This window comes from Anomalospiza imberbis, chromosome 2 (genome assembly GCF_031753505.1).
Source record: "Anomalospiza imberbis isolate Cuckoo-Finch-1a 21T00152 chromosome 2, ASM3175350v1, whole genome shotgun sequence".
NCBI classification, from domain to species: domain Eukaryota; kingdom Metazoa; phylum Chordata; class Aves; order Passeriformes; family Viduidae; genus Anomalospiza; species Anomalospiza imberbis.
This window is the reverse complement of record NC_089682.1, coordinates 19862217-19879050: the sequence shown is the minus strand read 5'-3', so window position 1 is coordinate 19879050 and position 16834 is coordinate 19862217. Positions and strand designations below refer to the sequence as shown.

Here is a 16834-nt window from a genome sequence, read left to right as displayed (position 1 = left end):
TAACTAGATTCAGCATCCTTTCAGAAGCGTGTCTCTATCCTCTGGCTATAAAAGGCCTGTGCAAGACTAGCTGAAACCAACCACTAAAGTTGTACATGTCTATAATCAAGCAAAATTAATTCTGCATGTACTGACATAATCACAGAAGAGTTCAGGCCATTTGAGCAGAGACATCTTCAAGTTGCTCAGAGCCCCATCCCCTCTGACTTTGAATGTCTCCAGGGATGAGGCATCTACCACCTCTCTGGGCAAGCTATTCCACCATCACCACCCTCAGTTTAAGAATCATCTTCCTTATATCTATGCTGAATCTACTCACTGTTAGTTTAAACCTTTTCCCCTTGTCCTACCAAATGTGAATGTGGATAAAGTAACACATGGGGTTGCCAAGATCCAGGACACAGATGTACACCCTGTTACTTACATTTATTTATGAAATTTATGCAACTTAAGTTTATCAAAAACAGGTAGAATGCTTACAGAATAAAAACTAAACCAGGCTATTTCCATTCTTTTCCCTTGCAACATCACACTAAAAAGGCAGCTTTAAGGTTTCTTTCACAAAGCCTATGCAGAGACTTTCCCAGCACTGCTCTACCCCATGTCAGTGGTCTTTTCCAGAATAGAGCATCTAGAGAGTGAAGTTCTTGTTCCTGGAATGAGAATACTGATGCTCCCTTGAAGATGTGAATCTGCTCTATGTTATTCATCCACAGAGCTGCAATGAATATTTACATCTTAGAAAAATTATTGAACTAATAAAGTGTAATTGTTCTTTTGCAGCTATTGTGGTCAGTAACAAATCCAGCTTGCATGAATGTGCACTCTATTCTTATGCCAAAATTCTCAAAGAAACAAAACATTGTGACATTCTTCCCTTAATGTGTGTGTTTAATTACTGATAATAGAAATGGGAGTTACAAATATGAACCAAAGAAAAATTCTGTGTATTCACCTAAATTCCATGAGGTTATTTCCTTCCCCACGAATTCCTGAAGGCATCAACTTAATTGCTGTTTCCTTCAAATATTCAAAAAAGAGGAGGCAGAATTTTCAACCTGTTCAATTCTAGTACCTTTTTTGCTCACTCAAAAATGTTAAATAAAATTTCTGGAAAAAAATAAATAACCCTATGCTTATAATTTGGATCAGTGTCCACAATCAAGATAGAAAAAGGTAGAAAGGCAGAAACCTTCCCCACTCAAACACCAAACTCATAATGAAAAGGCAATGAACCATGCATTTAATCTTCAAGAACATTCAATCAGAATATTAAAATGCATTATGATTATAAGACGCAGCTAAGAATCCACATCTGCCTTATATCCATAAAATCTTTAAGTGATTTAATAAGTCAACAGGATTTCCAAATTAAACTTACAAATACTTATGTATAATCAACAAAATCAGTGCACACGTGTACGTATATGCTTGAGCATTTTAAACAGAACAGCTTTTATCTATGAATAAATTCATTATGAGTTATAGTCTTCCAATAGTTGAGTTTGCAAGAGCAATAATCATGGTTCTGACTCCACTGTAGTCATTTGAAAACCTCCATTTGCTTCTAAAAGGTTTTTCTCTCTTCCAAGGGTACTACACATAAATAGGTTTGGAACTATAAGTATTCTTAGGTAAATATAAGACCAGTGTAAGTACAGGCATGGAAGTAAGACCCGATGACCTGAGTTTCCATTTCTATCTCCAGTCACCACTTCAGAAGCAGGCAGATCATTGCATGCATCAAATAAATTCTATAAATGATGTTGTGTTATCGTGAGGCACTATCCCCATGTTATCTGTCTTCTGATAATGTTTTTCATAGTGCTAAAGAGATATGTTATAGAAAGCATCTGTTATTTTGCATTTCAGTAATCATTTAAACTGAGAAAAATACATGTTTGCTCCAACAGAAGTAAAAACCTTACATAACGCTTGGGATTCATTTGGAGTTTTTGAGTTAAGGAGAGGAGCATGATTTTCTTAATCTTACTGGAGAGATTGAGACTATAAGGGAAAAAGTGTGCTTGGATAGCGTAGACCATGAAAAACACACCTTTGAGAACTGAGCCTGCTGCACAGAACCACATTACACACATAGCATGCATTCTTTGTAATAAAGATCTACATTTCAAAGAAGCAGTTAAAACCTTTCCTGAGCAGGTTGCAAATCCCTCTAAGAGTTGCACAAACCAACGCCACTTTGACCTCTCTGTGATGGATTGCACGTGGAAGGTTTTCTAAGGAATTTGAGTGCCAACACCTGTTGCAATGAAAAAGGGGGTCACAGTTTCTGGCTCTGGAAATTCAATTTCATAGAAGAAGGTCTTTGACTTTTGGTCTTGAATTGTCATTTTCCACAATTTGACACTAAATGCAATAATCCAGACATGTGAAAAAACCTACTAGAATCTGCACAAAATGCTACTGAGCTAGAGGATTCCTAATTAAAAGTTAGAATTATATTTTCATTCTATGCCATAGAATGAAAGCCTATTTCTGACTTTCCATTAATAGATATATCTCTTTGTAACAAATGAAAGAGAGTTATTTATACTGTATCACTAATAGAATCTTACAGCAGTTGCTAAACAACTTGAAAATCAAAATAAATAAAATTTCTTTTCAATCTGTTATCATTTACCCCTTCCTTTTGCCTAGGATATATAATACAAAACACCATATGTGATTACTTTTGACCTCTGAAAGCAAGAGTTGCTTTCTACCAATGTATCTAATCTCTGTAACCAGTTCAATCTAAAAAATTTTCTCTCACTTACCTCATGGTAGTGTAATTTTTGAAAGACTAGAAAAATAGGGAATTAATTAATTTCATTTAAAATTTATAAAGTTCTTAATAAGTAGTCTCTTTTTTCTTGTTTTTAAAAAATTGTTGCTTTCAGCAGAAGTGTCCATAGAATTATGCATTTGGTGGGGTTTCATACTTTAGGAAAGTGCTAGCAATATACATGTTCTGGCCATCCTAATTGAGTTAACAATAGCAACTACATCATTTCAAGTACGAGCATTCTCCTTGCTCCTGGCTCCCAAGAAAAGGGGACACAAAACCCCAGTAAATCCCACTGGCAGAAAGAAAAACACTGAGGGCCCCTGAAGTAGTGCTCGGCCAGACCTTTGAAAGCCCCACCATGAGTTTCCTCCACAGCTCTTGGGGTGCTTCCAAAGGCAAGAATTCCCTTTGGCTTTCACTGTTTCCTGCTGTGGACACAGAGACACAGAGAGCAGAGCCCTCCTGGCCTAGCCGCCGAGCCCAGGGCAGGCAGGTCCTGCACGGAGCACAGGTGGTACCAGCAAAGTCCGGCAGCAGAGGGTCCTCACGCACCGGAGGATGCTCACGCACGGGCTGGACCAAGATGCAGCATGTGCAGCAGCTCAGACCACAGGGCACAGGGAGGTGCAGGCCACAGTTTTACTTGTGACTCACCATTCAGGTGAATAAACCTAAAAAATATGACCATGACTGAAAAGGTAGCAAGAAAATGTTGATGCTCTGAACCCTGTGCTCTCACAGGATTCTAAAAGCTTCAATATCTGAGAGTAAGTAGCAGACAGGACAGAGAATGGAGAAATGATTTCCTGCTCTTGCTGATGCCCATTTATTTGAGAGTCTAGAACAAACTCAGACACTGTTTACTCTTACATTTTGGTTTCCTAATCTTGAATTTCAATATTAAATCTGAAAGTAATACTGCTTCAGGGAGGCATTCGAAGGATTACCTGAGAATATACTCTGAGCAAAGCTAATAACTGGAACAGAGTGGGAAAGTTTTAAGTGCTAATAGGAGAAAGACAAACAGTAAGATACTGAAAGCAGCAGCATTTAACCAGTCTCAGAGAGAAAGCACTTATCTTTAATGAACAAATAGCAGGGAGAAAAGGCAGGGGCATGCACTAGTCGTAACAATTACATTGGGAGTCTCTCTGTCACTAGCTGTCACAAAGAGCAAAGAGGAACAGAGCAGATTTATTGCTAGGTTCGTGTAGAGGCTAATCACTAATTCTTGCTGATAGTTTGAAATGTTTTGGATGGTTGGTTTTGTCCTATTACCAGACAGAAGCCATCAGCCACTACAGAGAAAACAAACACTTTGTGGCAGATACAATATTCCTGATCAATTACCAGGCAGCACAAGGACCTGGCTCAGCTGCTCATAATTTCAGTTATTCACCAGCAGATGGGACTTAGAGTATATTAGTGTTTCAATTAGTCATCATCCTTATGTACTTCATTAGAAAAACCCAATGAACTAACTAACAAAAATACAAGAAAGCTCATAAAAATTTTTTTGACAAATACATTCCGATTCTGAGTCAGGTCTGAGTATCTAAGGGAATGACAAACTAATTCAATAGCTTCTTCACTACTTGAATTTGAGTTGACTTTTGTCATGGCCCATGTTTTGTCCCTTCATCAGTTTCTGTTCTGTATGAAATCAAATTCATGCAGTGAGTAGCTATTGAATCAGTTTGTCTTTCACTTAGACACCTGTGAAATTAACTAATTAACTGACGTTCAACACTCAAAAATCCAACAAAACAAAACAAAAACATACCAACAAAGTAACAACAAAAAGAAAACAAACAAAAAAGGCAAAACAAAACAAACAAAAATAAAAACCCCAAATCAACCAACCAAAAAATACCATCTTAGTCATACAAGCAGCAGCACAGGCCCCCCAGACCCCTGCAGCCTCCATGCCTGAGCCCCAGCTAAAGGATGAGCAAGCAGCTCTGCTCTTTGCCTTTTCATTTCTACAGAGAAAAGAGCTTCAACAAGTTGCTATTTCAAGAGCTTGCCAGAGGCAAGAACAATGGTGCAAAATGTTCATAACTACATGTTGCACATGAGGCACCAAGCAGGAATCAGTTTATTAGTGTTGTCAATCTGCTTTGATAGGTACTGGAAAGTCTACAATGAAAGGCTTTGTTGAGGCACCTAATTGTCACGGTTATTTTTACTCTCGGTATCTTACAGTTTGATGTTGAATACAATTGAGTTCCCAGCCTCCATATAAGCCCATGTGCATACAATCCCATCCTCCCACTATGCCTTAGTGACTGCTCAGTTTCAGATTACTGCCAATTAAAACACAGAAGAAGAAGAGGTCCAGGGAGGAGAGCACATTGCACCAAGGTAGGATACATATTATTCTATTTAAAATGACTGTAGATGTACTTGAGACAAGGAAAGCTGTGAGGTTTACATTTTAGAAGAAAGAATCAATTATCTTGCTGCTCAAGGAAAAGAAGGATTTAAAAGAACTTATGTGGCACAGCTGAAGACATCATCTTCCACTGCAGCCAGCATAAGATTATAGGCAGAGCAAGAAAGAAAACCAGCAGGAGAAAGGGACTGGAAGGAGGAATAAGAAAGTATTTTAGCTCCTGGATAACTATTTATTACTAGTGACCACAAGTCAATAGAAAGAAAAAAAAGCCAACAATATTTGTCCATACAGATCCTGTTCTTATTAACCAAAATCTGAAATTTTGATGTAAATTATTTGGAAAATAATTCCAGCATGGAAAACCTCTCTTGTGCACACTCTTGATTTAGTAATACAAGGTCTTTATTTTTGCTTAATTTGACCTCAAGCCCTACAGCCAATTTGAATTTTTTAGTAAGAATAGATGCTCTGCTTCTCTGACTGGACTCCATACTTCTATCCACAGGTTTGTTTCCCATGCAGGGAAATGCAAGATGCTTTTTCACTAATTTCCTGCTGTATTTTTATAACATTACCAGAAATTCACACAGTTAGGTCTTAACCCCTATTGATACCTTTCTTCTCTTTTCACTAGAGATGTAGTAAAAATAATAAAAAGCGGGAAGATAATAGCTATGTTATTGAATTTTGAACATAATTTAGTTGAATTTAAGATTTTGTTTCTAGAAACTAGGAAAATTATAAGGGTTTCAAGAATGCAAAGCATACACTGTCAGAACATAACAGAAGAGGAGTGAACTGCTTAAAATCCATACACAGCCAATTAACTTATATGGCACAAAAATGATTACAGATGTTTCAAAAATGTGACCTTTTCCCTGTTCATGTTTAGAATTCATACTGAAAAAATTCCCACCTCAAGTTCCAGCAGTTGAAAAGGCTCCTCAAATGGTGTGCACAGATATTACATGCACATGCTTGCATTAGTTAATTAAGCAGAGTTGTGTGGCTGAAGTTGTGAGAGTAACTAGGTCATCGATGTCTCAGGAGTGTGACATGCTGAGAATGCTTCCCAGCACAGGCTTCACCCAGGACTGCTGTGTTTTCATTCCCCAGGAAAGTATAGCAACAGTAATCCTGCCTCATCTTCCTAATATTTAACAGCTGCAAATCCTAAATCCTTATCTTTCATTTATCTGTATCTTGTTGTTTCGCGGTGGGATTTTTAACCCCTCTCAACAGCCGCTGCGGAATTGCTTAGCATAGATGGATTTAGGCACAAAGGTCATCTGGGCCAACCTCCAGATTAAAGCAGGAATAATCAAACCTTCTAGGACTGTCATGCCAGAGGCCACACCTTCCAAAGAGTGGTTGTGTCACAGAAGGCTCCCCACTTCTCTGCAAAACAGCATCTCAGTGAGGGACACATTTTCTCCATGCCTTGAAAACAACCACAGGGTTGGATTAAGTGATGCTAATGGGAAGTCCCACATCTAATGTGGAGGCGTGGGAGGGAAGATGGAGGAGAAATAAAGCAGAATCCCATTCTGTTTCATCCTGATCCAGTGAACAGAGAGGAGGAAGACAGCAGCCACATGAAGGAGCAAGAAGGAACACAGAAACCAAAAGCCTGTGTGAGGAAACCAATTCCAGCTCCCCAAATCTGGTGTCATCCAGAGTGCAAATATCCTTCAACACAGCACTGCTTGGCCTCCCCTCTCCTCTGCCAGGTCTCAGAGATGCTTTACATGTGGTGCTGGTGGGTGTGCAGCATGGATACCCACCCAGGTGCCAGAATGGCAGAGACCTGTCAGGAGCACAGCTGCGTGGGGCCGGGACAGAGTGTGCTCCCCTGGGAAGCTGCCTGCTGAAGGTAAGGCAGCTATGGGGCAATTCCAACAACAGGAACACACTGACCACAAGGGCCTCTCCTCCCATCTGCATTTTGTCCTCTTGAGTGACTTTCACCTCTTTTGTACTGCACAAAGAATGGCAATACTTGACCTAATAATCCATAACTGTTTATCAGAGTCCTCACAAAGACAAAAAATAATTTTCCTTATTTATCATGGTGCTCTTGATGTTGGTCCCTTTTTATTTTCATTTTAAAAACTAAGCATTGTCTGGTGTAATAGAAATGTGACTCATAATATTACTTGCAATGAATAGTTTGAGCTGGAAAGTACTCTCACTTCAGCAATAAATTACCTCCAAGAGTAATTTTCTTGCCTCACACAACAACACTGCCCCCTAAATACAACATTTTCTCTTAAATAAGAGAAATAGTTGAAAGAGAATACTTCTGCAAGATCAGTTCCTCCTGCTTTGAGAAACAGAAGTCTCAGCTTCCCAGTGACATTTGACATTATGTGAATGTTTCAGTATTTTACTGTTCATAAGTGATCCATTATTTTATACAAAAGCTGTACTGAGCAGGCACCACGTTTTGGATGTCCCACATAACCATCGATAAAAGGTCCTTAAAATTCTCCTTTTGTGCAGTGAGCATTTGATCATGGTAGTTTCCCAAATGCTGAATTCCTAATATAAAGTCAGGTTTGTCTCCCCCTCATTCTCCAGGCAATCTGAACGATAAATGATTTTCATTATCAGTTGTCAAGTCTTCATACAGAAGAAAAATCATAAAAAAAACCACAAGAGAAAACACTTAAAGAGACCTTGTGAATGAGAAAGACTATGATTTATTTTTGATAACAGGATGATTTTGACTCTAATATGTGGTTGCCTTCAACCCCTATGATGATCTCAAGGGTGCTATTTGGATTCTCAATTAAACTAGTTTAACAAAGAAAGGCAGAGAAATATCCTTGCAATTATAAAAAGACAACGATGGTCCAAGCCAACATTAAGTCTAGTCAGCCTTTTAAAATAGTAATATTTTCAGACCTGTCAAAGAAAGTGTTTTGTTATAAATTGAACTTATATTGAGATATAATTTTAAAAAAGAAAAGAAAAAAGCCCACAGAGCACTTGAACATCCTTTCATTGTTTTCTTTAGATCATTCTATCAGATGTACCATTTCTAATGTACTTAAACTGAGTGTATGTTGTGCAAATCCTGGCATAATCTCAGTGGCTCAAACAAGCAGACCCAGCCCACTGTCCCTTCCCCAGGCAACAAGTTACTTCCAGTTAAGCTTACATGGCACTCCAGCAAGGGATCCCAAGCAGCACAAACACCAGGGTGATGGAAATCGAGGGGTTTAGATTGCCTGTCTGGTTATGTCCTTTTTTAACCCACAGTCTTAGAGGAAAAGTCCTCTCGTTCCAGCAGAGAAGGTTGTGAAAATCACCCTTTCTAAAAACACTTGTGTTGATCTTATTTGTGTTCAGAGAAAGTATCAGATATGGGCATGGGACTTCCCCTTGGGAATCTACCAGCAAAACAAATCCTGAAGGCACACACTGATCAAGGGAATGAATTCAGTGTGTGCCCTGCATTCTTGGATAATAACAATGTCAAGACATTTTGCTTTCTAGAGAAATAATGATCTCTCTCTTCCTTAAGTGACTGAGCCAAAAACCATCATAATCCAAATTATTTCAGGGAAAACTTTCAGTATTTTCTCTTTATATGCAATAAGATTGCAAAGCCTAGCCCATGCTTCTTTTTATCTGTAGAAATGTACAACTGAGTCACTTCTAATTTCAGGCAGCAATGCCAGTGCTACACATATATTCATTCAAAGGAAATTATTTTCTATAATTTCAATCTTTTGATGCTTTTGTTGTGTTGTCAGGAGATCTAATAAGGCTGGCTAGAAGGCAAAGCATCTTAGTGCTATTGCCTGTTAGACCCTCTCTATTCTGTTTTTATCTCTAGTCCTGGACCTCTGTTGAATGTCCATGTATTCCTAAATATTTCTTGTAGGACCTTCCATGGATGACCTTGCAGAACCTGCTCCCTTTCCATCTTTTTGGCAGGTATGCCCTGAACGTTTTTGTGCCTGTCACTCCTTTTCACCACTGTACCATGTTCTTCAGGGGCTTTTTCAGCAGTTTTAAATCATACTCCACTCTTATTTGAATTAATGTACAAAATAGGACTCCTTCTGAATCCACGGGTAATCCTCAAGGACTCTGGACATGGTTTGGTTTCAGGACTTGCGAGATTCATGTTTTTCCTTCTTTCTTCCTTGTGTAAATCTGCATATTGCCTTTGCTTCTATTATTAATTTCTACAATTCTTTTAAGCAAATAACAGCTCTCTAGTACTGTTTCCTACAGATTTTAGCAGCCACTAGCATCTGCCTCTGTGTTTGAATTGTATAGAGTATTTCAGATTAAGCTGGGATGAGAACAGCTACAGAAAGTAAAGCATCTTGGAAAGACTTGTGTTGGTTTTATACTGTGCTGAACTTCTTCCCTACCACAGCTCAAGATAAAGGAGGCAAATCCAGGAAAAAAGCTCATTAAATTGTGTCAGGCTACTTCTTAGACACTGTCTTACATTGTATGCACATAAAGTCCATTTCTTTCACTGCTTTTTATATTTCCTGATTTTGTTTCCTACTGTGAAGAGGAGTTCCTATTCCATGTGAAGACTTAGGGGAAGGACATTCAGAATGATAATGAGGCCAGCAAATCTATGTTAAAGTAACTTGAGAAAACCACATTGTTGTAGCAAGACTGGGTTTTCAATTAAATGTGAATAAGAAAATAACTACTACCTTACAGAGAAATCTAACGTCAGAATCTCTCAGATTTCGGAGAAACATCATAGGTAAAAAAGGATACAGAATGCCTTTTTTTGTTGCTGTTGTTATCATGGAACCACTCTTCTCAAAAAATCCTGGTTTTTATTTTTTGCATGTTTTTTTCAACAAATTTAATTTAAGACAGACTAAACAAGGAATGTCAGATCAGGCTCCAAACATTAAGGTGTGAGAAAATATATTTTCCAAGATCAGTTTAATTAGACCAACTGGCATTGCGCCCATACCCATATGGAAAATACAATTTTATCACCCAGATCTCCAGAAGAGTAGACCAGTTTTCTGGCCTTTCCACCTAAGCAAACCAATAATATGAGCAATTATGGTTTCATATACCTGTAAAAATAACAAACATCACACTTAGGTAAAATAAAAGTAGACAAGTTAATCTGAAGCTTCACCAACATAGGCTTTTAGTGCTGAAAGTAGCCAGCATTTCCAAGCTGTTGAGGAGCTCACTGCCACCCCTCACACTCTTGGTACCACGCAGGGTTCTCACACAGGCATAACATGTGATCCGACAATCACAACAGGTAGCAAAAGGGCACAGACACACTTGAGTTTAGTCAAAATTATATTTAAAAAATCCCTTTTACCAATTAAAAAAACCTACAAAATTTGCAATCCTTGTGTGTTCTTAAAGTTATTGCAGTTATTGGTTTATAGATGATTTTACTGGCTAGCAGTTTCTCATTTCAAGTAGATTTATAAAATTTGAATCATATCTACATGCATCTTACTAACCTATAGATTAGTAGTTATTAAATAAGATCTTATTTATTAAATAAGATCTGAAGTTATTAAATAAGGTCTTGAAAAACTGCATGTAATTAAAACATGAGTTGAGTCTTAACTCAAGCTTTAGAAATTCGGTTGAAATTAAACAGTAATGAGCCTGTATTTTTACAGGGTTTTTCACTTTCAGCCTGTAGTTTGCCACATCTGCTTAAATTCCTTTCCAAAGCTGTACAAAAGCTGAGCTGTTAATGGTTTATTGTTGTGTAAACTGTATTATTAAAGTATGCATTTTTGTTTTGTCTTCACCTAGGAAGTCTGTTTTATAGATTTCAACTTTTTTTTATTTGCATGTTGGTTTATATGCATCAGTCATAAAAATAAATTATATAGGTCATATAAATAATCTGAATACTATTTTAAGGATGACAAGTATTCTCTGTCAAACAAAATGTAGGATTGGGAAGTTGTGTTTCAGATCACTACCTTCCACACATAATAGGCAGCAGTTCTGGTTACAAAAAATTTACAGTACATTAGAACAGTAAAAAAAAGGATGAGGAAAGTGCCTTTATTAGCTTTCCCATGTTATAGATTCAAACCTGAGAAAATTACAGCCTCAGGTGTACAGAGGGCCACCATTTTAGGGACAAAATTATGACCCCGTAAAGTGTGTCCAGCCAGCAGGAAAACTCATTACTCACTTCTGAAAACTGAAGTATTTGGCTCAAAGTCACCCTGAGAGTCAATAATGCAGCCAGGTAGCAATCCATGTTTCCCTCACCCCAGTCCAGCCTGCAGAGTAAAATTATCTTCCCAGTTAAACACAATATTGAACGCCAGTCCCATTTGCTGTTCTTTTTCCTGACTAAGGTTGTTTTTACTGTCCCTTACTACAACCATTGCAGATGCAGCCAAGAGCAGTGATACTTCCAAAGACCTGTATTGTAAAATATTCACCAGGTATGCTACTGCTGTTCATTGCCTTGCTAGGGCTGAAAAATCCAAAATGGGTAAATTCCACTGTTTGCTTAGCATTTTTTTGGGACACAGTGCCTACGATTATTTGAGTCCATTAAATGAGCCTGAGATTGTTCTCTGGCACCGAGGCAAACAGGCATGGAATATCTCACATTCACATTGCTAAGTTCTCGTGCTCTCTGAAACAGGGTGGCCACAGGCACAATCTCTTGCAGGGATTATCCCTGGCTCATCCTGTTGCCCAAACCACACCTGGGAATAAGGAAGGCAGCATTAGTTTGCCAGGTCAAAATCATGTTCAGGTCCTTTCCCATTAGCAGAGACCTGCCCTGGCCTCCTGCAGGCCCCTTATTCAGGAGGGAACTTCTGTCCAAGCTAAAGAAAGATAATTTCCCTTGATCTCAAATTTCTGAAAGCATAATGGATCAAATAGCAGCTGCAGCAGTGTAATAGCTTGAGTCCTTCTCAGTCACTAGGAAATCAGGTTTTTTTGTCCACACTCCTTTCCCAGTTTTTTGAGGAGCAACCAGATCTATGATTTCTGGTGCTTCCAAATTTAAGGAAAGAAAAGAGTTCTTCTGCAGCATGGCCATTAATAATGAAAAAAAAAAAAAATTGCCAAAATGCTTAGTTTCTCAAACCACAGGGAGCCAAATTAAATCACCCATAGGAAGGTAAAAATTCCTTTTATTTCAGAGCGGGAGGAAAGGCATGCATTAGTTTTGATCTCGCTGGCACCTTCCATGTACTTTCTATTACTCTACATTTCCAGTACTGCTGGAAATACTGGGGGGGTGGGGGGGTGGGGAGAGAAAAAATATAGAGAGAGCAAGAGAGCAAGAGCATTTTCCTCAGTCTGATAAGAACAAAGAACTCACATCCGCGTGGAGAGGCTGCTTTTTACAACAAACACATCTCCTAAAAGTTAATTGTTTTCCATTTGACACAGGGGAAGTGACTGGAGGCGCCGCCGAAACGCACAGTGCCATCTAATGGAGGAACCGCCTTGCGTAACCTGAGCATCCAAAGAGGGGAAAACGAAAAGCCCACACCGGCTCTGTGTCCAGCCACAAGCACACCAGGAATTTTTCAACCAGTAGATGATTCCTGACAAAAACGTCATCTCTAAGTTTAGCATTTTTTAATAATCGGGCTGTATATATGGGTAATTGCAGCAAAACCCAGTGGCTGAGGCTACATTCTCTTCTTCCAGGGTGCACTCTAGCAGGGTACCAAAGGAAAGCACACTGACACAAGCTGGAGGCACATTCCAAAAGGGACATGTGCCAGCCACCTACAGAAGGGTGGATGAAAAATAATTAAGCTTCAGTGTTGCTCTCCTCTCCCCCAAAGTCAGCCCTCCCATGAGGCAGTAACAGCACACAGCACCCTGCCATGTGTTGCCTCTGCTCGGGGGTCTTGCAAGCTCCACCATGGACTGTGACTCTACATCAGGAAAAAAAGTGGTTTCTTCTATAAATGCAAGTTACGGGAATGAAACGCTAATGAAAAGTCCTTATATGGCTTTTCAGACCCAAACCATGTCATAGCTGGGAGGGGATTTGCAGGGGGCGTTAAATTAAACAGTTATTTTTAACTGCTGCTGGTTAAAAAATAAAGAGAAGAGATGTTAAAAAAAAAAAAAAAAGGAAAAAGAAAGAATGCCTGCATTTTAATAGATAGTACAAATTACAATGGTACTTGTATTACAAAATCTTCAAGCCTTAGAAAAATATCTTAGGAAAGCAATACAAATTGAAGTTCATTATACAAATAAAAAGTATGCTGAACATTTGTATGACAGACACAGAAAAAAGCATAGGAAATAAACTTTTCTCAGTGGAATATTCACTAAAAATACCCCTATATTAGAATGATACCAGGAGAGTAATTTTGAGACAATTTTAATCCTTAATTCTCTAATTATTTTAGTGCTTGAAATTTCAAAGTATAACTGCATAGAGTAAAATAATTTGGCATTTTAAAAGTGCATAATATCCTCATGGCAGTTAGCAGAATATTTTGCAAATTCATATGGCAAGATATATAATGATATCAGCATATATGGCTAATTTGTAACTCACATCTGGACTGCCACATCCTTCCAGAAATTATAAGGAAGCCCTTTATTTCAAAGAGAATCTTGGAGTCCAGTGATAGTATATTTATATGCCACATTTTATTCAAGGCTGATTAAATCCATATTTACTTTCCAAACTAGGCTCAAAGCACTACAATTATACATTTTGTATGCATACATGTACAAAACTTTGTCTCACTTTAGTAGTTTCATATCTCTTATTTATAAAACACTGAAAATACAAACCTGAATGTTTCACCCCTGTCTTTCTTTTCCTTTACATATATGAGGAAACTAGAATTTAGCAGAAAGAAGCAAGTTTCATGTAAAAAAAAAAAAATTCATAAAAATATAATAGATAAGGATCACTGAATCATTTGGTTTGCTAAAAACATTCTATGGATTTTATAAATATTTGAGGCCCAAAAATGGCAAGGCAGTTTGAAATAAACTAAAACCAAATGTATAAATGCCTTCAGTGTAACTGTGAATTTAACAGCAAACTACATTATTATTGACTGAAATAGAACTCTGTCTTTTTTACATTAATAAAGGCATATGTTCAACCATGGTAAAGAACTGTATGTTCCCATGTGTCTTTATTCATGCCTGATTGTGTTAAAGATGATGTTAAAGTAATTTAACCAGTCCATGAGGCTTCAGCTCCTGTTTACCCTAAAACTCATCCTCACATCATCCATCCCACTTGGCCAGCCCAGGGATTCTCCAGCAACGTGGTTGCCCCTACAAGGGATTTTTTTTTTCTCCCCACTGGTACATGGGATGAATCCACTGGGAACATACGCTTCATTGCTGGTATCACTAGTTGATTTTTTTAAAAATAATTCCCAGTATTGGGAAGTTCTCCCTTAGTAATTAGGACTAGACAGTGTTTTCTTGGGATTTTCCAGGGAGATTTTCAATGGAGGGAGAAAAAAACCACAATAGCATCAAGTTTCTTGGCATTAGTAGTCTGACCCTGGCTTAACTTCACTTGTGAATTCTCTACCTCCTCCCCTCCTGAGGCACAGGGGGATGGGAAATGGGTGTTGCAATCAGTTCATCAGATGTCTCTGACATTCCTTCCTCCTCAGGAGGAGAACCCCGCACACTCTTTCCCAGCATTGGTCCTTTCCGTTGGCTGAAGTTCTTCACAAACCGCCCCAGTGTGGGTCCCTTCCATGAGGTATATTCCTTCAGGAATATCCTCAGGAATATGCAGGGCCACAGCCTCCTTTGGGCACCTCCTTTGGGCACTCGCCTCTTCTGGTGTGGGGTCCTCCACAGGCTGCAGGCGGATTCTGCTCCAGCAGGGATCTTCGTGGGCTGCAGGGGCACAGCTGCTTCAGCATGGTCCGCACCACAGGCTGCAGATGAATCTCTGTTCTGGCACCTGAGGCACCTTTTCTCCCTCTTTCTTCACTGACCTTGGTGTCTGCAGGTCTGTTTCTATAACAGATCCTCACTCCTCTCTGGCTGCAATTGCTCCTGTGCAGTAAAAGTTTTCCCCTTCTTTGTAAGTTAGCACAGAGGTGCTGCCACTGTCACTGATGGACTCAGCCAGCAGTAGGTCCATCTTTGAGGAAGCTGAACATGGGGAATCTCACAGAAGCCATCCACCACCAAAAGCTTTTCCTCACAAACATCACAGCCTCCTTTTCTCACCTCCACCCTCCCACAGGCAAGGATGTAATCTTCTCTTCACTCTGGGCAGATTGGCTGGTGTTACCAAACACAGTTTTCACAAAATACAAGATGTATGGAATAGGATGCACCATACAATATTTCCACCAAACCTCTCCCTGGTACAGTCTTGCCATCATGCAGAGCTGTACAGGCCAGGGAAGAGGTGCTGGGAGGCAGTCCTGCTTCAGCATTACTGCTCACCACAGTGCCTTGGCATGCCTGTGCCACGTTACCACAAATGTTCCCCCAGCCCCTTGCTGTGCCCCACCCCAGGTGTGCAGAGCACTCCCCAGTGTCAGTCATGGAACACAGGCACTCTCCATGTGCCTCTGCAGCTCAAAGCTCACTGCTGGTGGAGATGCTTCACCTCTGCCAGCAGAAGTTGCTTTTAACATGGTGATACATTTACCAAGGGATGGTTGGCTTGGATGGATGATATAGTGGTCAGTGCTCTTGCTTACTGATTTAACAGTTGAGCTGGCCAGAAGATCAAGTGGCTTTCCCTAAGTGATTCAGTAAGCCAGGGCCACACTTATTAACACCAAAAGTATTTCCTCCTACCACCTTTAGCCCTGAATAACAAAGCTGCCTTTCCAGAAAACAAAGAAGCTGAGAAACCTATTGTAAAGTACATTAAATTTCAATGAGTGAACAAACTGTGTGATGTGTGAAAGTGCAGAATATTGACAGATAAATCTTGAAATAATAAAGGACAAGAGGTGTTAAAAAACAAACAAAAATATAAAATTTATACCGTTACCTATTTTAGGAAGGGACATAAAATACTTTTTCAAGATTAGAGATGAAAAAGCTACATTGATCCACATTTATCCTCAATTACTTCTGGAAGATGAGGGTTCAGCTTCTTGTTTCATCTGCAGAATTCTTTTATGAAAAGTCAATTACATTTTCTCTTGGCTGAAACATTGTACTTTTTTGTAAAATCTCTGTCCCTTGCTTCTCTATTTCTCAGATTCTCCCCTGTAAAGTCAAGATAATGAATGTTTCCTTTTCTCCTACCCTTTATCTGAAATGGCTTTCAAGTTCTGAGGAAGCACATCATACAAAGTGACTAACAGGAGAAAGCCCTATTCTCACCAATTCCTCTAGACACTACCAGGGAGTTCAGAAAATGAAAGGTTGCATAACTCTACCTTAATAAAACAGAGGTTAACAAGACCATAAACCTCTATCCGTAAGTTCAAACGTTCTTTCAATATTACTGCAGTGATAAATAAAACATCCCCAGCATTAAAGTTCCCATCATTGAGGCCTTTCCTCTTGATGTTTGCAGTGTGTTTATCGAACTAAAAACAGTTCATAAAGGAGTCCCAGGCTCCAACTATCAAGTCAATACTCTTCCCTGTAAACACAACATCAAAAAGCCAAACTGTTTTAAATACACAAGACTATAAAGTTTTCTTTTC

At 39.0% G+C, this 16834-nt stretch overlaps 1 long non-coding RNA gene across 1 annotated transcript; it reads left to right on the top strand.

The window, feature by feature from the left end:
- Positions 1-4404: 4404 nt before the first annotated feature.
- LOC137468388 (uncharacterized) lies at positions 4405-13460 on the top strand. The gene is made up of 3 exons (XR_010995909.1): positions 4405-5155; positions 9082-9134; positions 12591-13460. It is a non-coding gene; the product is annotated as an uncharacterized lncRNA (long non-coding RNA).
- The last annotated feature ends 3374 nt before the right edge of the window (positions 13461-16834 follow it).